Below are 6226 nucleotides of genomic sequence, written 5' to 3' on the forward strand. Positions count from 1 at the left end.
AAGACTCCGAGCTCCCAACATTGGGAACCCAGATCTGATCCCTAGTCAGGAAACTAGATCCCACATGCCAAAACTAAGAGAAAGAGTGCCACAACAAAGATCAAAGATGCTGCATGCCGCAACTAAGACCCAGTGCAGCCAAATTTTTTAAAAAAAAATTGTTTTTTTGAAAGGCCTCACACACACAAAAAAAAAAAAAGAATGGCAAACTGGGGATAATAAAGCTTAGAACCGTGGACTTCAGAGTCAGTCTTCCGGCTTCAAATCTTGTCTCACCACTGTTGTGATCTGGACAAATTACTGAACCTTACTGTGTCTCCATTTTCTTATCTGTAAAATGTAGTTCACAGTAATACACACTTCATAGTAGATTGTCATGAAGATTAGAGCTAACAACACACTTAGAAAAATTCCTGGCACACACTAAACACTCAGTGGTACAACTTATTATTACTACTATTTTATTATTATCTGAAAGCAGCCTGTTTTTTAAACAAATAAGTGATAAACTACTCATAGTTCTATCTCAGTCACTCCAGCAGGTTAACTTAAAATCTCTTGCAAGCAGTATCATGTTACCTCATTCACATTTCTAAGCATCTTTGAAAATAAGAACACTGCAATCCTAAAAAAAAGAAAAACAAAAACTTGTCATAGTTTACTTTTCCCCACTTATTTCTTATTGATGGTAATTTTCTGTGGTGAAAGCAAATTCAAGATATCCAGCCCATTGCTCTTGTTCGGCCACTAAGTCCTGTCTGACTCTCTGCGACCCTGTGGACTGCAGCATGGCAGGCTGCCCTGTTCTTCACTATCTCCCAAAGTTTGCTCAAACTCATGTCTATTGAGTAAGTGATGCCATCCAACCATCTCATCCTATGTTACCCCCTTCTCCTCCTGCCCTCAATCTTTCCCAGCATCAGGGTCTTTTCCAGTGAGTCGGCTCTTCACATCAGGTGACCAGCGTAGTGGAGCTTCAGCCCTGGAGCCAAAAGAACAAAATCTACCACTGTTTCCACTTTTTCCCCTTCTGCTCGCCATGAAGTGATGGGACTGGATGTCATGATCTTCGTTTTTTGTTTTCTTTCTTTTTTAATTGGAGGCTAATTACTTTACAATATTGTGGTGGTTTTGCCATACCCTCACATGAATCAGCCATGGTTGTATATGTGTTCCCCATCCTGACCCTCCCTCCCACCTCCCTCCCCATCCCATCTCTCAGGGTCATCCCGTTTTTTGAATGGTGAGTTTTAAGCCAGCTTTTTCATTCTCCTCATTCACCTTATCAAGAGACTCTTTAGTTCCTCTTTGCTTTCTGCCATTAGAATGGTATCATCTGCATATCTGAGGCTGCTGATATTTCTCCTGGCAATCTGGATCTAGTTTGTGAGTCATGACAGCCTGGCATTTCACATGATGTACTCTGCATATAAGTTAAATAAGCAGGGTGACAATATACAGCCTTGATGTACTCCTTTCCCAATTTAGAGCTAGTCCATTTTTCCATATCTGGTTCTGACTGTTGCTACTTGAACTGCATACAGATTTCTCAGGAGGCAGGTAAGGTGGTCTGGTAGTCTCATCTCTTTAAGAATTTTCAAAAAAAAAAAATTTCCCACAGTTTGTTGTAATCCACACAGTCAAAGGCTTCAGCATAGTCAATGAACCAGAAATAGATGTTTTTCTGGAATTTCCTTGCTTTTTCTAAAATCCAGAGGATGTTGGCAATTTGACCTCTGGTTCCTCTGCCTTTTCTAAATCCAACTTGTACATCTAGAAGTTCTCGGTTCACATACTGCTGAAGCCTATCTTGAAGAATTCTGAGCAATATCTTGCTAGCATGTGAAATGAGTGCAATTGTATAGTTTAAATATTTTTTGGCATTGCCTTTCTTTGGGATTAAAATGAGAACTGACCTTCTCCAGTCCTGTGGCCATTGCTGAGTTTTCCAAATTTGCTGGCATATTGAGTGCAGCACTTTCACACCATCATCTTTTAGGATTTTAAATAACGCAGATGGAATACCGCCACCTCCACTAGCTTTGTTTCGTGTCCAATCAATACCTGGGCCTTTTTCCTTTGTGTCCTGTCAAATCCTTATAGGGTCTTGGAAAATATCACCAACTGCAACACTCCCCACTATAAGACACAGGGTAAAATTCCTTTGTTTTTGGCATGGGTCATTTATGTATACTGGAAATTATACAATCATACGTCTTATCTGCTAAATACTAAAGGGAAAGGAGACATTATGCCACCTTAGAGTGTTTTAGAAAGAGGTAAAATAAAGATAATTCAAACAGGTAAGGGTTTCCTAGTTCACTTGGATTAAAGAGAATTCCTAGTTACACACGATGAGGTTTTCACAAGCAGCAAGTTAGAGAACCTATATTTTTGTGTCAATGCAAAACTGCCAAATGATTTTTCCTAAAATTTAAATTTTTCCATCTAACAGAACTGATTTTCTTGAGTCCAAGGAGGGCATATTATTCATCCAGGCAGTATCTAACAAATATAGAGTATACAATATTTATTGACCTAAGTCCAGCACAGCACTGGACTCAAGGGAGACACTCAAATATTTTTCGAATGGAATGAATGAATCAGAGGAAGACTGATGGAAACTGGTTCCGGGTGATCTGTCTTGCAGGTTGTAATCCAGATTAAGACAGAACTGTAGGAGGGAAGAATGGATACCATCCCGAAGCAACACGCACACACATGCATATCTAATACAGAAAGTCCCCTCCATATGAATGCCTTCCATTCTGATACCATGCTCCTCCATTTGTTCAGTTGATTGTCAAGTCCAACAAAGGTAGCCCAGGTACCCAACCAACACAACTGGGTATATAGTACTGTACTGTAATAGGGTCATAATACTTTTCACACAAATAATACATTAAAAAAACACAAAAAATAAAACATGCTTAACCTTTCAGTGCAGCACCTTGAAAAGCACAGTAATACAGAACAACAGTATTACTGGAGCTGGCATCAAGTGAACAGACAAGAAGAGTTACTGACCAGAGGAGGGGGAGGAGTGGGAGATGGCAGAGCCAAAGGATCATCAGCAACAGGAGATGGAGGGCAAGCTTCAGTTTCACTCATGCCTGACACTGATGACATAGGTCCTGGTTCCTTGCTGAAACCAGATGCACATTTCCCACCTTTGAAAGTTTGCAACTTGAAGATTCATAGTAGTGGACCTGTTGTATATGTATTCCCATGCACACCCTGAAGCAACCTCAATAATTAATATTCAAAATTAATAGGAACCAGGACTTCTCTGCTGGTTTAATGGCTAAAGACTCCGAGTTCCCAATGCTGGGGCACTGAGTTCAACCTCTGGTCAGGAAACTAGATCCTGCTTTCTGCAACTAAAAGATCCCACGTGCAGCAATGAAGATGGAAGATCTTGCAAGTTACAACTATTATATAAATCATAACAATATTAAACAAATTGCTTGGATATAATCCACCATTTACCATAGGCTTGATCTGTTCTTGAGGTAGAAAATTTCCCCAATTTATATAGCTTTGGCTTTCAAATCTGAAAAAAAGGAAAGAAACTTTCTGAAGTGTTTACTGAGACAGATCTAAACTCCTGCATCCCTGTTCATCACATTCAAGTCTAGAGTAACCATGTGTCATCATCATTCCCCAGCACAGGACCGGAGAACTGAGATCAGTCCTCGCACGTGACATCATTATTCCTAAGATCTTTCAAGGCATCTGAAAGCCCCTCAAACTCTCTTATTCTTCTCAGTCCCTGTCCAGTCCAACCAGGAAGGCAGACAGTTGCCAGAACGGTTAGGTCAAGGATTGAAACAAGTGGGGAATATCTCTTTCTACAATGATGAGTATATTCATTCTATGCAAAAAGATAAGTAGATAGAGGTAAATCTATATTATAATCAAGGGTACTGCTCTCCATAGTAGAAATATGCAAGACATTTCCTCCAGATTTTATTTCATATGCCATCATTTCTCAACACTGATTTCTGTTCATAAACAAGTTTCACTGAGAAATTTCCATTTAAGACAGTATACTTAAAGTAGCCCAAAGAGAAACCATTTACACATTCTGCTGTAGTTCTGAGTAAGGTCAATTCCACCGAGGCATATGGCAAAATTTTTTAAATACCTAAAAGTCATTGAAAAAATTGCATAATCAGAGGAGATCGTATGCATGTTCACAGAGGAGATGCAGATGTTACACTGAGATTTGTCAGGTTGTCAAGGGAAACAGCTCAGGACCAGGGCCAGAAGGAAGGAATTCTTGTCTCCTGAGGCTAACCAAAGTAAGGGGAGGCACCCCAGCTTGCCTATGCCAAGAATGCTATTCCATAGCAATTAAAAACTCTGGATGGAATACTGAAAACATCTTTTTTTAATGCAAGCATGGGCTTATCGAGAAAACAGAGTCCTCAGAACCCAAAAGTCAAGAGAAAGGGGAAACACAGAGAAGCCAGAGCCCCAAAATTAACATTTACTCTGACGGCATGTGCCAAACCCCAGGGTCCTTAGACTTCATCTTCTGACCTCAAAGATCCGAAGGGTCAGTCTAAAGTGGGAGGCTCTACAAGAGGTTCCCTCCCTCCATAATGTGGAACCACAAAAGGCCACACTCACAATGTCAGAGTGAAATAGAAATCAGCCAGCCCCTGTTCAAGGAGGCGGCAAATAAAATTGCCTGCCTGCCCTAAATGCTGTCTCTAGATTGGGGGTGGGGGTGGAGGGGGTGAATCTCCCTTGAGAATTCTTAACACAAGCTGATTCTTTCTGATGCTTGTAGCCCAAACAAATAATACCTTGGAGTGAGAAACCTTAAATAGACACTTCAGAATAAAATGATCTCACGTTGGTAATGCCCCGGACATCTAGCAGAAAAAGATGAAAACCCTAGAAGAACCCACCTTCAATGTAGGCTTCAAAAATTCTCATGGATAAAAATAGGAAATCAGAGTCCAAAATCCCAAACCAGGGAAGGATGTAACTCACTGTGAAAGGCAGCAGAAACAGCAGACGACATAAACTAACTTGTAAACTTCAAATATAGGAAGAAACCTACAAGTATGTTTACTTTTGTTTAAAAATTAAAAAGGGAGGATTGAAACTGTGACTAAGAAGAAAAAGAATTCAGTAGCCACAGGAAGCAGCAGAGTCTGGAGCTACGGCAGGAAAAGAGGGACAGGCGGGGGCAGGGCCGCCTGGCCCACAGTCAGCCATCCCCCAGGCTCCCAGCCTGCACTGCTGCTGGGAGCTTAAGTATCAGAGATAGATACCCGAATGGATGCCTGTGGAGTCCTTCGCTGTGACTTCCAAAGAGTGACCACACCCTCACCAGCGCATTGTCAGCATTCCTCACACAGGTGCGCTACCGACTGAGAGGTGAATTTCCTCTGCTGACATTCAAACGTGTTTTCTGAAAGGGTGTTTGCAAGGAGTTGCTGTGGTTTATCAATCAAAGGATCCACAAACATTAAGGAGATGCCTTCCAAACAGGGTGAAAATCTAGGATGCCCACGGGTCCCGAGATCTCTTGGACAGCCTGGAACTCTTCACCAGAAAAGAAGGGGGCGAAGGCCCAGTTTACAGGTTTCAGTGGAGGTTTTGGGGGTTCCATATACAAAGATGTGGATTCAGATTATTCAGATCAAGGAATAATCAACTTCAAAGGTGATTGACACAATCAAAACCAGCCCTGAAAACAGAAGAATCATCCTCTCTGCTTGGACTCCAAAAGACCTTCCTCTCATCATCCCCCTCTGACCCCGCCTCTGTACCATGCCCCTTGCCTCTTCTGTGTGGGGAATCGTGAGCTGACCTGCTGGCTGTACCGGAGGTCAAGAGACAGGGCCTCGTGCGCCCTTCAACATCGCCACGTGGTCAGTGAATTTCAAGAGTGGTATATAGCGATTCCCCCAAATTTGAGCAAGCTGAATAATACCATCAGTCATAATAATGGCTAGTGTGGTTATGAACACTTAATGTTTATTTGTTTTATATCTTGCTGTAATAAAGAAGTGTTCTGCATTCAGAGAAAGACTTTAGAAAAAAATTTAATAGAATCCTTAGAAATAAAAATCTCATAATTAAAATTTAAAACTCAGTGAATAAGTTTACTGTGTGGCTAGACCCACTGAAAGAGCATTTGTGAAATAGACGATAATGCTGAAGAAGTCAGCAAGAATGTGGAGCAGAGAGACAAAGAAACTGAAAA

The 6226-nt window shown here is 41.2% G+C and overlaps 1 pseudogene; it reads left to right on the forward strand.

The window, feature by feature from the left end:
- Positions 1–5292: 5292 nt before the first annotated feature.
- LOC110124910 (thymidylate synthase pseudogene) lies at positions 5293–5919 on the forward strand (annotated as a pseudogene).
- The last annotated feature ends 307 nt before the right edge of the window (positions 5920–6226 follow it).

This window comes from Odocoileus virginianus, chromosome 24 (genome assembly GCF_023699985.2).
Source record: "Odocoileus virginianus isolate 20LAN1187 ecotype Illinois chromosome 24, Ovbor_1.2, whole genome shotgun sequence".
Classification (NCBI taxonomy): domain Eukaryota; kingdom Metazoa; phylum Chordata; class Mammalia; order Artiodactyla; family Cervidae; genus Odocoileus; species Odocoileus virginianus.